The sequence below is a fragment of the Lotus japonicus genome, chromosome 2 (genome assembly GCF_012489685.1).
Source record: "Lotus japonicus ecotype B-129 chromosome 2, LjGifu_v1.2".
NCBI classification, from domain to species: domain Eukaryota; kingdom Viridiplantae; phylum Streptophyta; class Magnoliopsida; order Fabales; family Fabaceae; genus Lotus; species Lotus japonicus.
Genome location: NC_080042.1, coordinates 10,949,312 through 10,961,241, shown reverse-complemented (window position 1 = coordinate 10,961,241; position 11,930 = coordinate 10,949,312). Strand labels below are relative to the sequence as shown.

Genomic DNA, 11,930 nt, shown 5'->3' with positions numbered 1-11,930 from the left:
AGCTCCTCGAGATGGGATTAGTGTAGGAGTAGAGTCTTAGCTCTGAACATTATTTGTTTCATTCGGGACAGGGTAGTTTCCCACCTATAGCTTTTTGTGTGGTTTCTTTACGGGAATCACAGAGAGTTGGTTGGACTTAGGAGGTCTTGTTTCAGGCCGATGGGCCAGCTTATTCTCAGTTTTGAGGGATAGTGTTGCGGACACTTACCTTTAGATTTGGTTTGTACATTTTGCCTACGGGCGCTACTTTTCTTATTACCCGTCACTGGAGGTTTACTCGTGACGTGGCTAGCTACTTACAGCGGAGGCTGTTATATATATTGTATATTAGTTCTGTTTATCGTTACTGTTGGGTTTTATTTAATTCAGTCTTGTCTTAGTTATTATCGGAAAAAAAATATTCACGTTTTTCCGCATTAAGTTTACTTTTGGTTACTAAAGTGACGCCACCGAAATCGGGGTGTTACATGTGGTATCAGAGCACGGTCGAGTCCTTCGGGAGTTGTTGGGGAATAGGTCTTCTGTGCTAGGTTGTGTGACTCTGCAAAGAGTGAAAAATTGATTGTCTGCAAGCGATTTTTCGCTTAAAAATTGATTGAAGTTATTGCTTAATCATATTGTATAGTTATGGAAATGCTATCTTATGATGAGTACTAACTGTTTGTCTAACTAAACAGAGAACATGGTGAACATGAATCAACTCGCTGGGGCAATGACTGCTGTGGCCCAGGCAATGACAAATCAAACAGTGGAGAACGCTCAGTGGCGTGCTGACAAGGCTGAACGTGAGCGACATAAGCGTGAGAGGGAGTTAGCCCTAGACCAGAACAGGGGACTGAATGATTTTAGAAGGCAGGATCCACCCAAGTTCTCTGGTGGTACTGACCCAGACAAAGCGGATCTCTGGATTCAGGAAATCGAGAAGATATTCGGCGTACTACAAACTGCTGAGGGTGCCAAAGTGGGCATGGCGACTTATCTGCTACTCGGGGATGCTGAGTACTGGTGGAAGGGCACCAGAGGAATTATGGAAGACAATCACGAGGAGATTAGCTGGAACTCATTCCGGACCGCATTCTTGGAAAAGTATTTTCCAACAAGTGCTCGGGATGAGCGGGAGTCACAATTTCTGACACTCCGTCAGGGAGGTATGTCGGTACCGGAATTTGCTTCAAAGCTGGAATCTTTGGCGAAGCATTTTCAATTCTTTCATGATCATGTGAATGAGCGCTACATGTGCAAGCGCTTTGTAAATGGACTGAGGCCTGATATTGAGGACTTAGTGAGGCCGCTGGGAATCATGCGATTCCAGTCGTTGGTTGAGAAAGCCACGGAGGTGGAGCTGATGAAAAATAGAAGGATGAATAGAGCAGGAATTGGGAGACCGATGAGGTCGAGCTCCCAAGACAACAAGGGAAAAGGAAAGTTACAGATGAAGAAGCCTTATCAGCGTCCTACGGGGGAAGGGTTTACCCCAGGACCGTTCAGGCCTACGATTGCTGCTGCGGGAGGAGCAGGAAGCCAAGCTGGGAGCCGTGAGATGACATGTTTTAAATGCGGGGAGGTTGGGCACTACTCCACGAAATGCCCGAAGGGGAAGCCGAGGTGTTTCAAGTGTGATCTACCAGGACATCTGGCCAACAACTGCAAGACACCCAAGGTTGAGCCATTTGTCAACACCATAAGGGGAAAGCGCCCTGCTGCTAGAGGAAGAGTTTATATCATGGATGGTGAAGGAGCTGATGGATTAGTCAGAAGAGAGCGCAAGAACGATGGTAACTTTCTAACCATTCTTTCTCATTCTAGTATAATATATTCCATTACCCCCGTAGCGTGTGCAACACGTCTGAACTTGCTTTTACCGCTAAGCGTTGACCTTATAGTTATTACGCCTATTAATACCTTATTTGACCGTAGCTCGTATTTTAGCTATAGAAGTACACGAGGTGTAAGATAACACGTTAAGCCTAGAAAGTAGTCTTGTACCGATGCGTTTGACCAGAAGCTTGAAGCTAAAGAATGAATCTTAGAGAGATTTCGTATGGATAGTATACGTATGATGTCGAGAGTGTGTAGTTCCGTAGCGACATTATTGAGGATTTAATATCAAGATATTTGTGACTATTGGATGATAGGAACTCATTGACTGATCCAGTAGGTTTTTCTAGATTTCCACCTTCGATGTATTAGGCCTGATCAACTTAATATTGAGGGGGTGATATTCGGAATCACAGCTGGCTATGGACTTTGATAGAAGGATTGGTAAGATTAATTTGAATTGATCGAGGATTAGTCGGATTTGGGAGGAAAGTTCGTGTTAAGTAGTTGATTTTCTTTGGGAAGGAGTTGTCGTTGTAAGAGATGAATATTCTTTTAGGAAATGTTGGAGAGCTACAGAGCATCAGAGATCCAAACTTGGAAAAGGTTTAGGTTTTAAGTCTATTAATTCTTGTCATAAGTGTATAAGACTTGAAGTTTGTCATAATTTGATTGGGAGATTAAGAAGTTTATCGACAAGATGGTAATCAAGTTACAAGAAGGAGAGTGTAAGTATTAAGATGAACACTTGAGGTGGTCATATCAGGACCAGTTGCTTAAAGTCTAAGAGTGAATGAAACTTGTTATGGATTTTGGTGATGTGAGCTAGAGATTAGCGAGTGAATTTTGCTATGTGGAATGAGAATCTTAGGGTAAAGATTGACTTCAGAAGCTGGAGATCATATTCGAGTAAGAGTTTTAGTGGTGGTATCATTGAGGATTGTAGTTAAACCTCGGCAAGTTGAAAGATGATATGTCTGTTGAGACGCCGTTGGTCAACATTGGGACTAGAAGAGTGAAACAATCGAAGGGAAAGCAGAGTGTTTTAGTGAAAATTATTTGGAATAAGGACACGGACGGTGTTATATGGGTATTAGAGGAAAAAATCAAGGAATAATATCCAGAACTTTTTACTGACCCTTAAGTTTCGAGGTCGAAACTTTCTTTTTGGAGGGTAGTAATGTAAGGCCCGAGTTTTTAAGTTTATGCTAAGTGAATAAACTTCTTATTCAAGATTAGGGTTGATGTAATGTGAAGGGAAACCTGAACGAAAGTTTATTAAATGAAATATATTTATGAAGGAGAAAGTTCAGGAAAAGTTCAAGGATTGCATTATGATCGATAAAAGTTATAGCACGATCGTTACACGCTTAAACCTAGGTCAGAAACCCTAGTATATAGCTAATTTTCACTTTTAGGCACGATGGCAGTTAATTCCAAAAATCTTCAGAGAAATGTTAGAATTTCTCTTCTTCCATATATAACAATCGTTTCGAGGCGAAACTCTAGGATCTACGAACGTCCGATTCCAATCATCGGAAGTTTGCCGAAACCGAATCCCTGGTATTTCAAAACCCTAGAATTTCTCGACAATGAAGACTTTATCTATTCAGAGCTTCAAATGAATATTCTACACGCGTACACCCATTTCTCTTGATGATTTCAATCTTTCTTCCGAAGGAAGTTTTCTATTCCGACATTCGATGCAAAAAGCAACTTATCGGGTAAAATAGTTTTATACCGACTATGCATTAGTTGCCAAAAATACAAGGAGACCTCTTTATAGTTTTGGAATTCTTTTGCCAAAACATATCTATTAATTCACGGAGAATGACGCCGGAAAAATCAGATTCGCGAAACTTTCATTTTCCCGCGAATTTCCACCTTCTATATATAGCAAAGAAAGGAAGAAAAACTCAAAGTTTCCTCCATTTTCTCTCCTCAAATCCGCGAGCTCATCCAAGGAAGAAGGAAGAAGAGTTTTTGTTCAAACCTTGCTTGATCGTTGATTAATCAGTTGCTGCTTCAAGGTTTCGAGGTATAGTCGCTAATCCTTACCTCTGATCGCTTTTTCCATAGCTTTTCTGTAGAGTTTTCTGAGTGGATAGTTTATGGGTTTTTGCAAAACTATCCTGAATCTTTCATTTCTGATTCTAAACCTCTTCTATATGTGCCCAAGATCACTTCTGCCGGATTAGATTTTCCGTTATGTCGCCGGAATTCCGTCGGAATCAATTTTAGCCTAAAATACCCATTTTGGAGTTTTTGGAGTAAAGCTTCAACCTTTAGGCTGAAAACTATCGCCTTAGCTTAGTGCTAGTAGGATTAGTTGTCATAAACGTCGTTGGTGACGTCCCTGCAAAATTTTATTTTTGGGATTTCAGTTTTGAAAATCCTAAGTTAAAAATCATGACCAAAATACCCCTGCGACAGTTTTTGATCCGATAATTTTTCCGAGTTCAGAATACCCTTAGTTACGGCTTATGAAAGCATAGGAACCAAGTTTGATCGAAGAAAAATCGAGCCCCTTAATTGTGAAAAGTGGCCGAGCCTATTAGAGGGGGAGGAGGAAAATTTCCTTTTCCGAAAACTTGTCTTTCGCGCTAGATTATCGTACCTTAGAGTATAGATTACTTCGAGTAACCTTAGTAAGTATCGATAGCTTAGTTTTCGATAGATTCTGATAGTATTTCTGTGGTTTTGCTCTAAAGGTGATTTTGAGGAATTTCCAGCGGAGCAAGGCTTTGATTGTGAAGGAGCTTTAGAAGATAACTCGGGAGAACTTTCAGGTGAGGGCTTCTCACTGAATCTCTAGTTAATTCTTAGGGTCGATGTTTCGACATTGTTTACTGTTTATGCACTGAGATTGTGTGTGATTGAAAATGTTTTCTGAGGCTTCGGCTGACAATGTAGATGATTCATCTACTGAATGTTTTTGAAGATTGACTTACATGCTATGTGCTATGTGGGTAATCTAGGATGTGTGGTGCATGCTTTATATGCTAAGTGCTAAGTGTTAATATTGCGATTTATTGAGATATGACATGTTGTTGATTGTGATGATTTAAATATGCTCTGTATTGGAATCTGAGTTTCTGAACGGTGAGAAAAGCGGGCAGGTCATGCCGATTTTATTTTGAGAGTTTTGAGAAAGTTTGATAGGACGAACGAGGTTCGGGCCTTAATTTTGTTTAGTGGATCGAGACCTCCTCTGGAAGCGACTTGGGATTGGGAGATCCTGCAAATGTATAAGACTTGCGATAAGACAAAAGGGAATCTATTTTATAAAGAAAATTCATAAGACCTTAAATAACCTCAAAATCTTTAAGTAATGATAACAACCTCGAAGGAAGGCATTGGAAGTCAAATCATAGTTTTGGAAAAGCGAGGAGTGTCGTCGGATCCAAGTGTTGAGGAGTTTGGTAAGTTCTGAGTATGTTGGTACTCCTTCGCTCGTTGAGCAGTTTGATAGCCATCCAAGGGATGAGCCGAGAAGCTTCACTGAGGCGTGAGACCTTGTGAGAGCATGAAACTTCACTGAAGCGTGAGACTTCGTGAGAGCATTGGTGACCCGAAGAGTCATCGTGAGTGGTTGCACCCGTGCATATGAGTGATGAAGTGCCAAGCAGAGTACTTCGGTAAAGCAGGAAGTAACGATCAGCCATGCAGAGTTGGATCGGTCCTGACTATACCTGGCACAACAGGAGGTAACGGTCATCCATGTAGAGTTGTATCGTGCCTGTTGATGTTCGGCATAGCAAGCAGAAATGGTCAAACCATGTAGAGTTTGTACCGTCTTGACTATAGCCAAAGGTGATAAGCGACGCCCGAGCAGAAATGGTTAAACACGAGGCTAGTGTTACGACCGTCTCGAGGTGCCCAGCCTATAAGTGGCAATACCTTTGGTTTGTCCCGTCGCCAAGCAGAGTGACGTTGTTGTTTTGTTCCGTCGCCAAGCAGAGTGACGTTGTTGTTTTGTTCCGTCGCCAAGCAGAGTGACGTTGTTGTTTTGTTCCGTCGCCAAGCAGAGTGACGTTGTCGGTTTGTTCCGTCGCCAAGCAGAGTGACGATATTCGGGTTTTATGCTGATCTGACTACATGATGAGTGTTTTTGATACTTGTTAGTTCTACTTGATGCATGTTAACTGTGATTTACAGTCGTTATATTCTTTGTGGAAATATGCAACCCTAGGATGTTATCCCTAGCTATAAGCCTAAGTGGCTATTCTCTTATCTATATCTATTGGTGCTATTATTTATGTAATTCTTTGGAGTTGACCCTCGCGTCTTCTGTGTGTGCTTTGGCGGACAAACGCCCTTTGTCAGATGTCTTTGGCGGACTGGTTCACGACGGTTCACCCTTCGGGGGAAACTAGAGTTGGGATGATGGAACAGGAGCGCATCGCGATAGCGAGCGGAGGACGGATGGTGTACATAGACTAGGTCGTTCTGGATTTCGAATTCGGACGACGATCATGCCAGCATGTAGGATTGAGTGTTAGTGTGAGCTCCTCGAGATGGGATTAGTGTAGGAGTAGAGTCTTAGCTCTGAACATTATTTGTTTCATTCGGGACAGGGTAGTTTCCCACCTATAGCTTTTTGTGTGGTTTCTTTACGGGAATCACAGAGAGTTGGTTGGACTTAGGAGGTCTTGTTTCAGGCCGATGGGCCAGCTTATTCTCAGTTTTGAGGGATAGTGTTGCGGACACTTACCTTTAGATTTGGTTTGTACATTTTGCCTACGGGCGCTACTTTTCTTATTACCCGTCACTGGAGGTTTACTCGTGACGTGGCTAGCTACTTACAGCGGAGGCTGTTATATATATTGTATATTAGTTCTGTTTATCGTTACTGTTGGGTTTTATTTAATTCAGTCTTGTCTTAGTTATTATCGAAAAAAAAATATTCACGTTTTTCCGCATTAAGTTTACTTTTGGTTACTAAAGTGACGCCACCGAAATCGGGGTGTTACACCAAGCGCACATATGTATGAATATCAAAGTTGATCTTGAATGGATGCGAGGTTGGTCGGAAATCACGAACGCTTTCACCAACACCAAAGAACGAAATCTGATATACACGTCCTTCACTTAGCAAAGATTGGAATCGGTATATCAGAGTCTTCCTAACCGAAGCATGAATCTTACAACCCTGAAAATCAATAAAAGGAGAACGTAAGCGATTTATAGTTTAAGCAAAGAGGTTTATGTGAAAAAGTGATTTACCTTGTCATCCATAAGAATCATGTCCATGGAAAATGGAAGCTTGGATCCATATAAGCTCGGACTTAGCCACAAACGGTTCACCTTTGAAACAATAGACCAGTTCTCTTTTGAGGCATCGATGGTGGCGAGATCGTCGATTGCCATTAGAACAAAGTATATTTCAAAGCTAATAGTTGGTGGGAATAAATGATGAAGTTGAAGAATAGCATGAGGTGATTTATATAGGAATTTGAGAATTAGGGTTACTGGTATATTCATCTTAAAAAAGGAAAAAAAACGATGGATTGTATTTGAAATATGCGTAATCAAAGTTTCAACTTTTTTTTTCCATCTCAATGTTCTGTATATAAATTAATTATTATAGACCAAAATTGAAGGCTGCACGTGAATTAAATTCATTAGGTTTGAATTGTTTTAATTCATTTTAATTCTTGACTTTTTTGTAAGCAAAATTAACACCAATTTGTATATTTTTTTATAAGCAAAATTAACACCAATTAAATGCACTAAGTACCTTGCGTTTCATGTGAACTACTCATTCTGATGAGCTATTAAAGAAAAATAGGAAAAACGCTTTTAATTGTGTTATTACAGTATTTAAGGTTTGACATTTTTTGCAAATCATATTAATTTCTTTCAAGAATTAATTTCTTTATTTTCTTTACTTCCCCAGCAGAATTGCTCACCCTGTTCGTGACTTGCTGAGCAGAATTAACACACTTCAAATTTCTTGACTTTTTTTCGTTAACAGAATGAACACAATTAAATACTCATTCAGTGCAGGTGCTGAATCTCAAATTGAAGGCTGTGAATATCCATTTTAAAAATAGTTTGAAGATTCATATTCAAAAACTAAATTACCTTTTCCATGCCTACAAAGAATTCGAATATTTTTGAATGCAATTAATTAGGGGTTATAAAACAATAAAACAAAATCATCATTCAAATGACTTTGATTAATGGGCTCCATAAAAAAACTGAAATTAATGTGGGCTTCTACTATTTTGGTCCAAAACAATGAGAAGGTGACACTTGTCCTGCAAAGAGGGGGGAGGTTAAGAGTAATTCTTGGAGTGCCAAGTCATGGAGGTGGGACTCACAATCTTCCTCTTTTCTAAAGTATATAGATATAGATATTATCCCCAACTGTATCGCCACCCTTTATTTCTCCAACTGTTTCTTCATTTATATTATTGTAAAAGTCTTTTCAAAGAGCTAAATATGAAAACAGGGTGCCCACTAGGGTGGACCTTTTTAAAAATTGGTCCACCCATGGACCAGGGTTATTTTAGATAATTCACAAAATATTAAAAATATATCAAAAAAAATATCCATGCTCTTCATCCCCAACCTCATCTTCCCCGACCCACCGCCACACTCCCCGCAAACCCAAATCCATGCACCTAAGAGTGAATATTAAGGAACACATGGTTTGCCCAATAAATTTGGTTAGGCTCATGGACATTGAAAAAGTAACCAAGAAAAAGACAAACTCCAAAAAGAAAAATCTGATAATGCAAACTGTGTTGAAGCCTTGATCTTGAGGATGTGCTGTCCCTACCGCTCATCTCAGCTACAAGGCTTTACTTCTTTGTTTTCAATCTTGTGGAGGAAGAGAATATGAACCCACAACACTGAAAGTGACATTTGAAAAGAGAAAGTTTTCATTTTTACAGGTTTGAAGTTACACAGTGGTGGGGGAGGAAGCCCCACAGCTCATAACATTATTAGCAGAAATTAACCATCTGGAATTCTGGGTTTCCTTTTTGCTTGCTCCTTTTGGTCTCTCTGCATTCCAGGTTGGAGTTTAACCACTAAAGTTAGAACCTTTGAGTTTTTTTCTCTTAAATTTTAAAGAAAGTTTCAATTTTTAGCTTGAATTTTATGTTGCTTTGAGAGTTTGGTCTTGAATTTGTGTTTTTTTTTCATGTACGAGTTTTGGGTTTTGATTTTTGGGTTCCTATTTGGAATATGTGAAAATGGGTTTGCTTTTTTTTTTTTCATGATGAGGTACCGAAGGGCCAAGCAAATTGCAAAGGTTTGAATGTTGGTTTTGTTTCATCTCATTTATTCATATCAAAGATTTCTAGTGTTGTTCTACAGATTTTAGAGGAAAGTTGGTCATGATAGAGTCAAGGATTTGGAGCAAATCTACTGTGCTTGAAATCTGGAATTGGACAGAAACTACTATAGTTTGGGACTTTGGGATCTTACAGCTCTTGCAATTTTGGGGTGTGAAAAAGATGAAGAAGTGATGAAGATGAAAGTGTATTTCTGTAATCATTTGAAATCACCTAGGGTGTGAAGGTATGAAGAAGATGAAGAAGTGATGAAGATGAATGTGTATTTCTCTATTTCGATGTGATTTGAAGATGGAGAAGATCTGGATTTGATGAAAGATAAAATTAGAAATTATGTGTTTTTGTTTTATTTTTTAATTAATAAGAGAAAGAATGTTACATTTCTACCCTTTTTCATCCATTCAATCCTAACCGTTCAATTAAAGAATATTCTAAGATTCCTTAATCTAACGGTGCTTAAACATAGTGCATCGGTGGACCAAAAAAAAAAACTTGTCCACCCTAGTGGGCACCTGAAAACATAGTTTCTCTGAAAATTCCTCTCATGGGCAACATCGTCGCCACTGTTGCCGCCGCTCTTACGCCTTTGAACTCGCCGTCGATCCTGCTCCACTGTTGCCTCTTGCGCTTCTTTCTTCGTTATCGTAAATTTTCCCCTTCCCTCTCTATATTCGCACATCTCTGTATCTCACCCCGAACCCTCACCGTTCTTGCACCCAAACCCTAACCCACACCATCCTCCATTCATCTGGTCGCCGAGCAGTGACAAGACGAAGTTGCGAAACCCTCACCGTGCGAAACCCTTAATCTCTCCCTTTCTCTTCAACTAATTTTGTAAGTGTATATCTCCCTCTGATTTTGGTTTCTTTCGTAGAAGAAGACATTGTGTATCATCAGGTCCTTCACTCTTTAAGTTCCCCGTCTACATTGGAGATCAGGTTATTGGTGAAGCACAAGAAACTAATATGGGAGTAAATGAAAATTGATACCTAAGTCTTTGCCTTTCTATTGTGCATTTTTTGAACAGGAAACAATTCTGTTTCTAATTGTTTGTTTGAATTAGAATCCTGAATAACTTTATGTTAGGATCAATTTGGCCATCCCTTGTTCTTGAGGTGTTTTGTTTTTACATTGCATTCCATGTTGATAGTAACTGAAGATAAGCTTTGTGCATGTAATGATTCATAATGGAGGAGGCTTCCTTGTGCTCTTGAAGATATATTTAACTAGTTAATATGTTTCTGTCATATAATGACTGCACTGTTAAGTTCTTGATTGGCTGTGCTGTTGGTGCCTCAATACTAAAAGTTGATTGGCTTAACGATTGTCTTGCCTCTGGAACTATTTTACTACCTGACAAGTATAGGTTGTCTTCTCCACGAATTGACTTTTTCTTCTTAAATTTTATGTACCATACTCTTTGACAATAAGTAGATACAGTGTTTGTTGTGAAACTTAGACGAATCTAGCCATAACTTTGACACTTTAGATCTTAATTTGGAATTATGTTGATATTCGTAGCAGGTCACATTTGTTTCATGGTGATAGAAATAGAGATTCTGAGAAAGTGAAAGACATTGTAAGATATCTAGAGAAAATTGTGAGGGGTCTGAAGTGTAACCTTAATCAGTATTTTTAGCCATTATTTATCATTCGGTGCTTAAGTTAATTGTCTATATAACTTCCTTCTATTAATACCTCCTCTAGTATATTTTTACTATGGCTTAGCTGATGCAAAGGATAGGTTTTTGTTAATGCATTGATTTTTTGTTTGCTTGTTTCTTTAATCTGTGGAAATATTTGACATTATCTCATATTTTAATGATATATGTAATCGAGCAGATCTTCAAATTCCTTCACTGTTTCACGATTCTGGTTTCTTTGTATTAGATACATGATTCTTCCAAATCGAAAGGACATGAAATGGACCAGAATTGGGACGGCAGTTCATTATAGAAACCGAAAGCATGTTTTTGAAAGAGTAGGCGCGAGAAGCCTAGCTTCTGCACCAAATTAGCCTGTATCATTAAGGTAAGGTCATTTTTTTCACTCCTTTCTTTTTCTTCACTTGTCTTGAATCTTCCCTTGATGTTTTTATGGTTTTACTTTTACAACTTTGTTTTTATGTAACCATGCAATGTAGCTATGTAGGTGTGAGTGTGTTTTGATACAGATAACAGATTATACCAATGCAGTGATACTCTGATGCAATATCCCTTAACACTTTTATGAACTTATATACCTCTATTTCTCTTTTTTTTTTTATGTTGCTCAGCATGGAGGTGGACAGGTGTTCAAACCTCTTCAATGGTTAGTACGGAGCACTGATGAACATAGGACTTCGGTTGGAGTTATTGTCATTGAAGATAAGGCTACAATATCACGTCATCTGAAGCACTGCGCTCTGGAGCGGGCTATTCCTACTATGGTAAGTAGTAAGTACACAACTTACATTTTACTTTTATTATAGGTGCTCAGTATATGTGCCTTGTGAAAGAAGAAAGTTATTGATTCTGCATCAACATGCTCAAGCATCTACCATATTTGTTTGTCAAGTTATAGAAGGTGGGAGATGAGGGGAGTTAATAATACTCTTCAATCTTTACACTGATATTCAAAGATTTAATTCCTCTCATGCTCTCAAATAATATGCTTGCTCTCTATCTCTCTCTTTGTGGGTGTTTCAGTGTAATCCGAAGTGTGTATTGATTATCTTTTGCAGCCTTGTAGCTGGATCATTGAGAGCTTATATTTAGGAAAGTTGATTCATTTATTGCTTATTGTGTTTGTGTGTTAACATAGATG

General features: G+C 39.0%; 1 long non-coding RNA gene across 2 annotated transcripts; it reads left to right on the top strand.

Moving 5' to 3' along the window:
* The first annotated feature begins 8,404 nt into the window (after positions 1–8,404).
* On the top strand, positions 8,405–11,930 carry LOC130737567 (uncharacterized). Of its 2 annotated transcripts, XR_009018784.1 has the most exons (4): positions 8,405–8,843; positions 9,148–9,959; positions 11,016–11,156; positions 11,401–11,930. It is a non-coding gene; the product is annotated as an uncharacterized LOC130737567 (long non-coding RNA). The 2 variants fall into 2 exon arrangements; XR_009018783.1 differs by having other exon boundaries at positions 8,405–9,959.